The sequence below is a fragment of the Hippocampus comes genome, unplaced genomic scaffold (genome assembly GCF_001891065.2).
Source record: "Hippocampus comes isolate QL1 unplaced genomic scaffold, H_comes_QL1_v1.1 scaffold319, whole genome shotgun sequence".
In the NCBI taxonomy this organism is placed as follows: domain Eukaryota; kingdom Metazoa; phylum Chordata; class Actinopteri; order Syngnathiformes; family Syngnathidae; genus Hippocampus; species Hippocampus comes.
Genome location: NW_017806090.1, coordinates 1346381 through 1360874, shown reverse-complemented (window position 1 = coordinate 1360874; position 14494 = coordinate 1346381). Strand labels below are relative to the sequence as shown.

Here is a 14494-nt window from a genome sequence, read left to right as displayed (position 1 = left end):
AAGAGGTAAATAAGAATGAGCAGATTTGCTTCAGTCGTCTCGATCCCGGCTGATTGCCAGTTCATGGCGGGGCACATAGAGATGAACAATGAACTGGTCACCAGTCAATGTCAGGTCACGCCTAAACAAACAACGGATGGCAAGTCAGAATGGTTTAAATCCCTTTTGGTTTTGTTGCCAATCATTTTCAAGCCACCAATCAACAGACGGCAGAGTGTTGAGCACCGCCTTACGCGAGCATTCGAAAAAGCACCAGTCGGGACAATTCGGGTTGGATATTTGGGGTTTAGCGTTTTCCACTTCCACTTTCAGCGGAAAGACACTAAAATGTCATCATTAAAACGTAGCCCTACTTTACTACGACGTAAACAAAGTGTGCTCTTACCAAAATGAGTCCTGATATGAGGGAGGAGGTGCCCGTAAGAGCCACGTAGAACTTGGGTGTCAGGGTGTTGAGAAACATGCTTACTGTGGAGAGACCAGGAAGAAAGATGGCGGATTAGTGAAAGCTCTCCCCCACCCAAAAAAAAAAAAAAGATGACTGAGTCATTCATTGTGGGCAATTTTCAGTCACTTTTGGTTGCATTATTTCTAACAGGAAGTCGGAGGAGTATTGTTTGGTTTCCTGGTTTACACATTCAAGTTCTTTTTCTTTCCCTTTCACTTTCAACTTAATGGCTATTTGGTGGGAATGGGGACCTCGCCCCGCCACCAATAGCAGAATTTTTTTTTTGTTTTTTTTTAAACATTTATACTGAATTGTAATTTCGTATAAATGCTATAGCATGGTGGCAAAGGACTACTACTACTGTACTATTGTTAAAATGAAGCTCCTCAACTCACTGTAGCTTAATATGGAAGGGAAAAAAAAGATTTAAAACATGGTCATAAAACCTACATATTTAGACATGTTTGAGAGGAATTTATTGAAGGAGGGAAAGAGACGAATAAAGGATGGAGAGAGGAAGAATGAATTCATCAATGAAGGAAGAAAGAAAGGGGCTCGCCAGTGACTCCACCAGGTCAAAACAAAAACAAACACAGACTGGAAACCCTATCACTGGTCTTGAAACCCTAACCCTTATTTTAAACCTTAACCCTGACTTGGAAACAATAACCATTTTAGCAATAAATCGGTCTTCAGACTCATCATACCCTTGGAGCTTCAATTATTGAGTGGAACAATAATTGTCTTCATTCACATCAAAAGCCTTCGTCTTGGAGTAACAAGACACGTTCAATGATCGGGTTGTGCGCCGTAAGAGAAGATTAGCGTCGAACAATCAACCAGGCACGACGTGGCAGTGATTACCTTCATTAGCATTTGATGCAGTCAACATTTTTCTTTTAATGTCGTCAGAACACAATGCAAATCGAGCTTCTTTTGTTTGGTTGAACCCTTTCATGCACCCTGCAATCTGAGAACATGCTAAACTGTCCACTGTAGTAAGCACTGTCCCAGAAAGGGTTAAGCAAACGTAATGCTAATGAATTCCACTTTTCCGCGGGATGATCACGTTTCATGCAAATGTCATGTCGTTACAGGACATTCCACCGTGACACCAAACTCTTTTGTCTTCATTAAAATCGAATCGATTGGCTCATTCTGGGACTAATGAGGTCATACTCATTACATACAAATAGATAAGAAAAGTCAATTCAACTTTTCCAAGGCAGGATCAGGTTTCTTTCAATTTACATGTTGCTTTTCGTGAATATCAATTACATTTATCTAATTTATTTTAGTTTGAAAGACATCTGGCGATTAAAAAAAAAAAAAAACAACGAAAACAATAACCTGGAAATGTCAGCATTTTTACATTTTATGACGTGACATTGAGATATAACGCAGCACAATTTTGACCGATTAGCATTCGATCCATTGGTCAATTTCGTTTGCGACGGCAATGCAAATGAAGTCACTCTTTGTTGTTTCGTGTCATCCAGGCTTAACGTCGCACGTTTCTCCTTTATTAATATCCAATCCATACGTTAAGTGCTCCTCCTCTTCCTCTGTGGCTCGCTGCACTCGGAGCTCACAAGACAAAAATAGCCCGAGTCAGCAGTTACCACAGAAACACGATCGCTCTCTCTCACTGGGCTGTTGTGATTACACCCCCCCCCTCCACCCCCATTTATTATTTTATTTAAACGAGTGTTACCATGGCAACACAGAAAACTGCTTGCTGTCATTATACTAGCCAATGGTGGACAAACTGGAACACGGCTGGTTTAAGAAAAAAAAAATGCCTCTGGACTGATGTGAAAATAGTGTCGCCCCCTCACAAGCTGCTGCCAATCAAACATTGATCGTGAGCAGAAAAATCCCGTCTACTGTAACAGCTAGCGTGCCGTTCACGTTGCAGGCGTACAAGTGTTTCACGACCAGTTGTCAAAAATAAACACACCGGTCACTTCATGAGGCTCTTCAATCAGTTCGATTTTCAGACTACAAAATGAGATCATCTCACCGCGTGACCAAAACGACGATGTGTGATCATTTTTGGTTTTCGGGTGAGCTCACACTCTAATGAACACAGTCGGTCATTTTCATAAACTGATTTAGATTACAGGCGGTACAGTGGATGACTGGTTAGCATGTCCGCCTCATATTGCAGAAGTGCAGGGATTGCGGCTATGGCCTTCCTGTGTGGAGTTTGCAGTCATAGACAGTAAACACCAAAACTACACACATACACACACAAACACACACACACAAACTTTCAGAAACTATTTACAGGAAGGCTTTACAGTGGCTCACAGTTAGCCATAGAAGATATTTTAAAATTCTGCTCGTGCGCTATAAATCACTGAATGGTTTTACATTAAGGAAACGCTAATTGACTCTGAACCCAGTAGTGCTCTCAGGTCTGCAGACTCAAGTCAATTAGCGGAGCGCGGGTTTCAAAGCAAACACGGTGAAGCGGCATTTAGCCGTGATGCTGCGCACAAATAGAATACGTTAGTTGCCGACAGAAGTTGGTTTTTGGAGGATACAAAATGCTGTTGTCGTGTACGGTGCGAACACCTGAGTTCAAACACTGCTTCCTCGAACAGAGGGACTTATCATGAAACAACAAAGCCCCCCAAAAACAGGGGCTGAACATTTAGGGTACTATTCCAATCATTGTGTTGATTTTCATATTCATCGCTCCCGCTAGCCACTGCCAAAAACACTAAGTGGCCGAAATCTTTGTGGAATTTTGTAGATAACAAGAAATGAGAACTTCAAACGTCTCCCACTTCAAACCCTCCATAAAGAATATCCGGGAAAAAAAACAACAACTGATGACTGAATCACAAGACCTAACCTATGGCCCTCATTGCTCTTCTCCCGAATAACAGTAATGTCCCATTTTGCATGATTTAAAGCGGAACTCAACCAAATAAGTCAAAACTCCTTGTTATATTGTAAATATGCATAATTTGGATGTGTCAATTTAGGGAACTCCACAAAATGTTGGCCTGTATGAGTTTTTGGTGGATATTTTAATTGAAACTTGTCAGTCAATTGGAGAAGGGTTACCCTGAGTAGGGGACAAAACAAAATTTTCTACAGGCAAGATCACACAAAAAAAAACGTTCCTGAGAAAGGCCTTTCTTTCCCTACAAATACACACACAAAAAAAAAATAATAGTAAAAAAATTCTACGCGACTCATCATCCGATTTTCCAAAAATTTGGTGCATTTAGTTATTAGCGATTCAAATTAGCGGCATTTTGAGAGAATCTAGTCACGTTGCTACCAAGAGGGTCATAAAAACAACGCGAATAGGTGAGTTTATCAGCAAATATCTGCGGGTAGTTTCCAGAGGGACAAAAAAAACAAAGTAAAAACAGGCAAATTGGTGAATTTTTGAAAAGCGTAACGCAAATAAGCGTGTAATTACAATTGAATGTGTGTTTAGACGGGAGGCCATAGCATCTATCCCCCCCCCCCCACACACACACACACACACAGACAGACACCTACATGTCCACACAGACAGCATACACAGTCGGAAGCGGCAAGTGAGAGAATGTGAGGCGAATCTCGGCGGGACCACCAGCTAGCTTGTGGGGCTAAAATGGTAGATCCCGGATTTCTACCACCAGCAACAACAGAAAGAGTAAGAGGAACTGCACGACGGATGGATAGCGAGCAAGATACATCTGCAGTTTCCCTCCCGTGGTTGATTCAAACACACAAGAGGCAGGAAGGACGGTGGCGACGGCGGTACTTACGTGACGACTCTGTGCCGAACATGGCTGGATCGGGAGCTCTGATGGAGAGAAAGGAGGATGAGGAGGAGGAGAGGGATGGAGGGGGGGGGGTGACAGAGAGAGGAGGGGAGGGGGTAGTGAGCAGGCAGCTACACAGCAGGGGTCATCAAAGAAACACAATGCAGCCGCCCGCCAGACGCGTAAAACGTCCCGGACGCCAAAAAATACAAAAGAGGCCTGGCGGAGCTTCACAAACGTCTTTAACGCCGACACTCCTCAGCGTCGGTCAGAGGCAGTTAGCGGCTGGCATGCCGCCTCGCTCTCTTGCTTGCTCGCTCACGTCCATCTTTATGCTTTTGTGTTGTCATTGCCCCTTGAAACGGGTTTGGGGGGCGGGGGGGGGCTATGAAGGAAGAAAAACCCGGGGACGGACGCCGAAGGTTCACTCAGACAATAGACACACGACACACGTGTGACGTCACAGCAAGGACGGATGGAAGAATGGATGGATGGATGAGGAAGGAGGGAGCGAGACGGGACAGAAAGGCATGAAGGGCAAATGGAAACGAGGATATGTTCATGTCACCATGGCCGACTATCACAGGATGATGATTATTATTATTAAGAAGCTCTCCATCTAATATGCATGTCAAGCCAAATTTGAATATAATGCAAATGGAAACAACTGACTTTAAAAAAAAAATCATTTTCACAGTTTCGAAATGTTTTTTACGACGTCGTCATGTAAATGAACGGTTCATGACGACGCCATTTTGATCATTTTTTTAAAGCTGATTTCAGATTTTTGGGGGGCATTTGGAGAAATTGTTTTCAAAGTTGCTGAAAAATGTTTCTGGCATTTTCGGCCTAAAAATGGAGGTCATGTAATAAAACAACCAAAATGACAATCATTATTTTAGCTAGTGGGGGGCCACCTAAAGCTACCCGTACATCAAAACGCTGTGAGAAAAGTATTAGCTCGCACGTGCTGACATTTAAAGACAAGCTATAGAGTATTTAGTCAGAGCCTAGTCTCAGAATGAGATACAAGACCAGTTTGGAGGGCTGAACTTGAAAATTAACTCCATTCAAATTCGACATGTCTACCAAATTCCATGTTGCTAAGTTGAAATTCAAGGGCTGAATTTCCGCAAAATATCAGCTCTCACTAAACATGCAATAAGTGTATTTTAGGTCAACCTCTGCAGGTTAAAATGAATGAGTCTAAGTCATTGTCACTTTTCCTTTTGCGCAGATAAAAATGCCTCTGGGGCTGATGTTAATTACATCAGAGGTTCCCTCCCCAAAGAGGAAGCATCCACTAGGAACAATTTTCAAGCTTGGGCCCCCTGTGGCCCAACGCTCGTACTGTGAGCGTTTTTTGTTTTCTTTGTAGGGACACAGACACAACATTTTCCGACAACCTGGAATTGGATAAACAAACATGCACTGCAAAAATGTTTCGGTGACATTAAGCACTATAGTCAAAGTGAACTTTTGCAGTTTTTCAGACTTTAGAGGACACCTGGGAAATAGTCAGAGTAAGCCTAAAATAGATTTTTTTTTTTAATATTATGTGGAACACTAATGAGCCAATAGGAAGTCATCAAAATTCACCGCAAAGCTCTGCCTACACACCACTATGGAAAACACTTTCGCCATTAAGCGTCGCCCACTTGTCTCGTGTAAGTGGTTTAAATGTAGAAGCACGTGCACAAAATCTCCAAAATAAGGTCATCTTGAAAGGTGCCCGTGGAAAATCTCCAAACTAACCATAAAACAGTTGTGGCTTCAAATTAAAATGTCACACCTTCCCTGTCCTTTTCGGTATGGCTATTTGGGACTTTTTTGCGGCTCTTTTCATTATGGACATGCCAACCAAATTCCATGTTGCTGAGTTTAACTGGCTTCGGGAGCTTAAGTTTCATCACTCAACAGAACTAGGAACAGCGCCCACCGTAACAAGGCAGCTTTGCGTGGTTCTCTCTAAATTTGGTTAATAGCAGCTAATAACATGCTAGCACTCTTTAACCGTAATTAGCATTGCAGTACAGGTGACGAGCGCCGCTAATTCTGTCAGCCACTGAAATAGTTGTGTGCATGCCGTGTAAAAGCACCTCAACGTGTGAGCCGTTAAAAAGACTTGGGAACAATGCACACGCCGTAAATCCCCTCGCCCACGCAAAAATCACACGCTAGCTAGCAGTTGCCAGGCAACTAAAAAGAAGCGCGAGAAGCAAGATGAGGAGATGGAGGGAGGAAGAACCTCGTCAGTTACGGCTCTGATGTGACAATTTTGCACGACCTGAACGTTTACAGCTCCAGAATCAAATCTAAAATTTTGGGAGATACAGTAGTTTATCCATCCCGCTACATCTGTACTTTAAAATAAAATCTAAATAACACTTGTACTGACATTTGTTTGTTTGTTTTTTCCTCCCGTGCGTTATTTCAACAGATCCCCAAAAATCTTTGAAACTTTTTTTTTTTTTTGCACAAGTGGGACTTCTGAAAAACGTGTTTTAGTCAGGATGGTTCTGCACTAAGATGTTAAAGTAAATGACGTGTAGGCGAGGAAGTGAAAGTTCAACAAGTTCAAAGTCTTTACTTCTGTAAATTTGTTATCCTGACATTTTGTTTAGAATGAAAAAGAGTGAACTTCACACTTGCATTACAATAAAAACGGTTAAAAATGACACACAGCGCATTCTTGTTGAGTTAAGAGATGTCTTACTTCAAACGTGGTTAACTTATTTTTATGCTTACGTGAGAATGTAAAAAGAATGAGACGAAGTGCAAAGCGAAGTTTGGTTGCATTTACACAATGATGGAAAGAATAATGTACAAATCCTTTGTTACGGTATTAAGTATATTTTTGAGGTGGCTTTACAATTGATTTTTCTGATGACCCTTTGACTTTTACCCCCTCCATTTGATATACAGTACTTTCTACGTCTATTTTAGTACATTTCTGAGTCAGACTTTTTGACTTGAGAAGAAGTTGAGTTAGTGGTTAGTCTTTATTTTATTTAAACGAGTATTCGCATTTTAAAGTACTGTTAGACCACCTCTGCCAACTTTACACCCGAAAAAAAATTCCTCAAATATGACTTGTATGGTAAAATTAACAATAATAATACGTCAGTTTTAGAAGACCATTTCCATCATTTGCAATATTACAATAGTTACCTGAACATGAGCAAGTTGCTAAGCCATTTAGCTTATTTGAGCTACACGAAATGGTCAAGATGTTAGGGACAGCTGTCAAGTGCCACACGGCAGTTTGACATTACAAAAAGTACATTTAATACACATTTAACCAACACGGATGCAAACGACCATGCAACATTTTTAAATGTAGTCGGCGTTGGTCTGTAATTTGTGTTAGCCAGTTAGCCGGCTAAGGAACTTTTTTGGTTTGTTTTAATATATTAAATGACAGTGGAGGCGTTATAATACTTGCGGCGGTAGGCTAGGTGGGAAGGTTATTTAAAGCGCTCACCTTTGTTTTTTGTTTTTTTTTAGTCCGCGGTGCTCAGATGCCTATTCGTGGATAGCATTTCTTCCTCCCCCAAGTAGTGGCTCCGGAGGAACCGAACATGTGCCCGGTATCCAGCGGCAGGGTCGCGGCGTGTCTACTGGGCTACGTGTCTGTTCGTGGTGTGTTCGTTGGCAGCCAGGCTAACGTGTACCAAGCTAGCAGGAGTCAGCCAGCCAAGCCAATGTGGACTGTTGGTTAGCTCCCGCCCGCCTGACGGTGTCGCTGTGGGCCTCCTTGAAACGCAACATACAGAGTTTTATCGGAGTAAAAGTTAAACACTGTATCGTCATCCTTTTGACAATAATTATTTCATTTTCATCCATCCATTATTTTAGCTATTTTATTTCCATACACCGTGTATTAAACGTGATAGTTAATTATGTTTTAAAACCATAAAATACACATTTATTTCACATGGAGCCCTGTTTTACATGAAATGACAAAGGACCTCTGGTATCCTGCTCACAAGCAAACTTGACAAAATATTTTTTACTTTTAAAACCAAGAGAACCATTTATTCCAGGTCCTCCACAATATATGACAATAATACGGTAAATATTTCTTTTGACTGTTCTGTTTGGGGTTTTTTTTTTGACAGGCATGTAAAATGACAGATCAATAATTGTATATATATTTTTTACGAATATCTCTTGCATCCTTCTGAGTTTGCTCAGCAACGTCAAGTGAAAGCACAATGCATTTTTCTGCTTAAAACATTTTTAGGTGAAAGGACTCCAGAAGTTCCTATGCAGCCAGCGTGCAACCAAATATTACCCCCCAAAAAGTAAATGCATGTCTTAAATAATAGATATTACCAGATTTAACAACCCCTGACATTACCTTCCTCTAGAATGTGCTTCACCTTTTTTCATTTGACTCTTCAATTTATTTGTGGACAGGCATGTAAAATGACACAAAAATTGAACAATATCAGCAGCTAAAAAAGCTTCAACTGTCAAATTTCCTTCTTTGACACATTGCTTATTATCGAGCTGATGCTTTCAACATTATTGACTGTTTGAAAAGGCAAACTGTGGCATTTAAAATGACTCATTTGGACTCCAAATATCTACATTAGATCACATTGAAAAAACAAAATCATCTATTTCCTTCTTTGACACATTGCTTATTATCGAGCTGATGCTTTCAACATTATTGACTGAAAAGCCAAACTGTGGCATTTAAAATGACTCATTCGGACTCCAAATATCTAAATCAGATCACATTGAAAAAAACAAAATCATCCTCACTTAGAGAGAACACCAGAAATTCTGAGACTCATTGGATAGAAAATTTGTTATTTAATGCAACATAACTGTGACCGAGTTACAATGATGTCATGGAAATAACCACCACACTGACAGAGGATGTGTCATACAGTTATATATATATGTATATATATTACAGTGTCTCGTTTTTTTTTTTTTAATTGTCATATAATACAGTCGGTCAGGTTCTGTCAAGTAAAAATAATCACAGGAGGAGAAGTGATACTTTTTTGTTGTTGTTTTACTTGTTTTTATTGTCATTTTTGATATTACTCGATGCAGCGCGGGACCAGTTAGTGAAGCTTGTCGGGCTGCTGGAGACTGATGAAGGCCGTACAGTCTGTCAGGAGAGAGAAAAACAGGACAAGCAGTGGAAGAAGAGTCCCCGCCTCCCCCAAAAGGGGGCGGGGGGGTGTCTGTTCGTGGTGTGTTCGTTGGCAGCCAGGCTAACGTGTACCAAGCTAGCAGGAGTCAGCCAGCCAAGCCAATGTGGACTGTTGGTTAGCTCCCGCCCGCCTGACGGTGTCGCTGTGGGCCTCCTTGAAACACAACATACAGAGTTTTATCGGAGTAAAAGTTAATTCTGTATCGTCATCCTTTTGACAACAATTATTTCATTTTCGCCCATCCATTATTTTAGCTGCTTTATTTCCATACACCGTGTATTAAACGTGATAGTTAATTGTGTTTTAAAACCATAAACTAAAAATAAAGTATTAAACGTGATAGTTAATTATGTTTTAAAACCATAAAATACACATTTATTTCACATGGAGCCCTGTTTTACATGAAATGACAAAGGACCTCTGGTATCCTGCTCACAAGCAAACTTGACAAAATATTTTTTACTTTTAAAACCAAGAGAACCATTTATTCCAGGTCCTCCACAATATATGACAATAATACGGTAAATATTTCTTTTGACTGTTCTGTTTGTTTGTTTTTGACAGGCATGTAAAATGACAGATCAATAATTGTATATATATTTTTTACGAATATCTCTTGCATCCTTCTGAGTTTGCTCAGCAACGTCAAGTGAAAGCACAATGCATTTTTTTAATTAAACCATTTTAGGTGAAAGGACTCCAGAAGTTCCTATGCAGCCAGCGTGCAACCAAATATTACCCCCCAAAAAGTAAATGCATGTCTTAAATAATAGCTATTGCCACATTTAACAACCCCTGACATTACCTCCCTCTAGAATGTGCTTCACCTTTTTTCATTTGACTCTTCAATTTATTTGTGGACAGGCATGTAAAATGACACAAAAATTGAACAATATCAGCAGCTAAAAAAGCTTCAACTGTCAAATTTCCTTCTTTGACACATTGCTTATTATCGAGCTGATGCTTTCAACATTATTGACTGTTTGAAAAGGCAAACTGTGGCATTTAAAATGACTCATTTGGACTCCAAATATCTACATTAGATCACATTGAAAAAACAAAATCATCTTCACTTAGAGAGAACACCAGAAATTCTGAGACTCATTGGATAGAAAATTTGTTATTTAATGCAACATAACTGTGACCGAGTTACAATGATGTCATGGAAATAACCACCACACTGACAGAGGATGTGTCATACAGTTATATATATATGTATATATATTACAGTGTCTCGTTTTTTTTTTTTTAATTGTCATATAATACAGTCGGTCAGGTTCTGTCAAGTAAAAATAATCACAGGAGGAGAAGTGATACTTTTTTGTTGTTGTTTTACTTGTTTTTATTGTCATTTTTGATATTACTGGATGCAGCGCGGGACCAGTTAGTGAAGCTTGTCGGGCTGCTGGAGACTGATGAAGGCCGTACAGTCTGTCAGGAGAGAGAAAAACAGGACAAGCAGTGGAAGAAGAGTCCCCGCCTCCCCCAAAAGGGGGTGGGGGGTTGAATGTTTTGCCAATGAGCACAATTGTTATTTTTTGTGTGGAAATTAATTACAAATAATTGCCTTTTTGCACACATTGCCTGCTGCCTTCTTGTTTGCTTTCTTTCCTATGTCAAGTATATATCTTTCCAATATAACATCTGATATAGCAGGGAGGCGCGCTTGTGTATGTATAAAAGAAAGGAACATCAATAAAAGGAGACATCCAATGAGTTAATTTGACATGCTTTATTTCCATACACCGTGTATTAAACGTGATAGTTAATTGTGTTTTAAAACCATAAACTAAAAATAAATCAATTTGATGTATTTTTAATTCAAACTCAAACCTCCTTTATTTTTTTTCCACATCAGCACAGAATGCGAAATTTAATCCGGGTAAATATATGGAAAATAAAAAGCTAAATTAAATGTAATCCATATACAGGTAAACTGAATTTCTAACGACTTCCGGCGTTTCCATGGTTACTTCTAAACTTGAACAATGCTGTAGTCGTTAAAACTAAATAAATAAAAAAACATTTATTTCACACGGATCCCTGTCCTCATCGATATCGATATTTATCATTTAAAACGATAGGTACCAGTCAGTGAAAGGACAGCTAAAAATGTCAATAAGACAATTTTCTGTATTCATAAAGTTATTTTAATCTCTAACGTCCGTTTACCAATTTTTATAGGACATGATGCTTAAATTTATCGGCGTGACAGCACACGTGTATGGGGAACAAAATGGTAAATTACACTGAAATGACAAAGGACCTTTGGTATCCTGCTCACAAGCAAACTTGACAAAATATGTTTTACTTTTAAAACCAAGAGAACCATTTATTCCAGGTCCTCCACAATATATAACAATAATACAGTAAATATTTCTTTTGACTGTTCTGTTTGTTTGTTTTTGACAGGCATGTAAAATGACAGATCAATAATTGTATATATATTTTTTTACTAACATCTATTGCATCCTTCTGAGTTTGCTCAGCAACGTCAAGTGAAAGCACAATGCATTTTTTTAATTAAACCATTTTAGGTGAAAGGACTCCAGAAGTTCCTATGTAGCCAGCGTGCAACCAAATACTGTATTACCCCCCAAAAAGTAAATGCATGTCTTAAATAATAGCTATTGCCACATTTAACAACCCCTGACATTACCTCCCTCTAGAATGTGCTTCACCTTTTTTCATTTGACTCTTCAATTTATTTGTGGACAGGCATGTAAAATGACACAAAAATTGAACAATATCAGCAGCTAAAAAAGCTTCAACTGTCAAATTTCCTTCTTTGACACATTGCTTATTATCGAGCTGATGCTTTCAACATTATTGACTGTTTGAAAAGGCAAACTGTGGCATTTAAAATGACTCATTTGGACTCCAAATATCTACATTAGATCACATTGAAAAAACAAAATCATCTTCACTTAGAGAGAACACCAGAAATTCTGAGACTCATTGGATAGAAAATTTGTTATTTAATGCAACATAACTGTGACCGAGTTACAATGATGTCATGGAAATAACCACCACACTGACAGAGGATGTGTCATACAGTTATATATATATGTATATATATTACAGTGTCTCGTTTTTTTTTTTGTCATATAATACAGTCGGTCAGGTTCTGTCAAGTAAAAATAATCACAGGAGGAGAAGTGATACTTTTTTGTTGTTGTTTTACTTGTTTTTATTGTCATTTTTGATATTACTGGATGCAGCGCGGGACCAGTTAGTGAAGCTTGTCGGGCTGCTGGAGACTGATGAAGGCCGTACAGTCTGTCAGGAGAGAGAAAAACAGGACAAGCAGTGGAAGAAGAGTCCCCGCCTCCCCCAAAAGGGGGCGGGGGGTTGAATGTTTTGCCAATGAGCACAATTGTTATTTTGTGTGGAAATTAATTACAAATAATTGCCTTTTTGCACACATTGCCTGCTGCCTTCTTGTTTGCTTTCTTTCCTATGTCAAGTATATATCTTTCCAATATAACATCTGATATAGCAGGGAGGCGCGCTTGTGTATGTATAAAAGAAAGGAACATCAATAAAAGGAGACATCCAATGAGTTAATTTGACATCTTGCATCTTCTTTGTCTTCTCTATTTTTTTTTTGTACAAAGACAAATACTACTATCCAGTCATGCAACATTGTTTTTGTGTGTATGTCGGTGTGTGTCTGTGTGTTAGAGACAAAGGGGGCAGTTAGTTTTTTTTTTCTTTTTTAAGCATTTTGCATCTCCTTTCCAAGCTTGTAGCTCAAAATCTTGTTCCAGTCGATCTTGGTGCGTGTCACAGGAAGCTGGCGGCGTAAGGCTTTGAAGGTAGTGTCCGACATGGTCTGATAGTTCTCATTGATGGCCGTCTGTGCAGGACAACAAAAGGACAATAGACGTGTTACTGGAGTCATCGATATTTATCATTTAAAACGATAGGTACCAGTCAGTGAAAGGACAGCTAAAAATGTCAATAAGACAATTTTCTGTATTCATAAAGTTATTTTAATCTCTAACGTCCGTTTACCAATTTTTATAGGACATGATGCTTAAATTTATCGGCGTGACAGCACACGTGTATGGGGAACAAAATGGTAAATTACACTGAAATGACAAAGGACCTTTGGTATCCTGCTCACAAGCAAACTTGACAAAATATGTTTTACTTTTAAAACCAAGAGAACCATTTATTCCAGGTCCTCCACAATATATAACAATAATACAGTAAATATTTCTTTTGACTGTTCTGTTTGTTTGTTTTTGACAGGCATGTAAAATGACAGATCAATAATTGTATATATATTTTTTTACTAACATCTATTGCATCCTTCTGAGTTTGCTCAGCAACGTCAAGTGAAAGCACAATGCATTTTTCTGCTTAAAACATTTTTAGGTGAAAGGACTCCAGAAGTTCCTATGCAGCCAGCGTGCAACCAAATATTACCCCCCAAAAAGTAAATGCATGTCTTAAATAATAGCTATTGCCACATTTAACAACCCCTGACATTACCTCCCTCTAGAATGTGCTTCACCTTTTTTCATTTGACTCTTCAATTTATTTGTGGACAGGCATGTAAAATGACACAAAAATTGAACAATATCAGCAGCTAAAAAAGCTTCAACTGTCAAATTTCCTTCTTTGACACATTGCTTATTATCGAGCTGATGCTTTCAACATTATTGACTGTTTGAAAAGGCAAACTGTGGCATTTAAAATGACTCATTTGGACTCCAAATATCTACATTAGATCACATTGAAAAAACAAAATCATCTTCACTTAGAGAGAACACCAGAAATTCTGAGACTCATTGGATAGAAAATTTGTTATTTAATGCAACATAACTGTGACCGAGTTACAATGATGTCATGGAAATAACCACCACACTGACAGAGGATGTGTCATACAGTTATATATATATGTATATATATTACAGTGTCTCGTTTTTTTTTTTGTCATATAATACAGTCGGTCAGGTTCTGTCAAGTAAAAATAATCACAGGAGGAGAAGTGATACTTTTTTGTTGTTGTTTTACTTGTTTTTATTGTCATTTTTGATATTACTGGATGCAGCGCGGGACCAGTTAGTGAAGCTTGTCGGGCTGCT

General features: G+C 39.0%; 1 long non-coding RNA gene across 1 annotated transcript; it reads right to left on the bottom strand.

Annotated features, from left to right (window-relative positions):
- Window positions 1–368: 368 nt before the first annotated feature.
- Window positions 369–7972, bottom strand: LOC109530873 (uncharacterized). Its single transcript, XR_002171075.1, has 3 exons — window positions 7706–7972; window positions 4225–4260; window positions 369–468 (listed from the first exon to the last, which is right to left on the bottom strand). It is a non-coding gene; the product is annotated as an uncharacterized LOC109530873 (long non-coding RNA).
- Between the last annotated feature and the right edge of the window lie 6522 nt (window positions 7973–14494).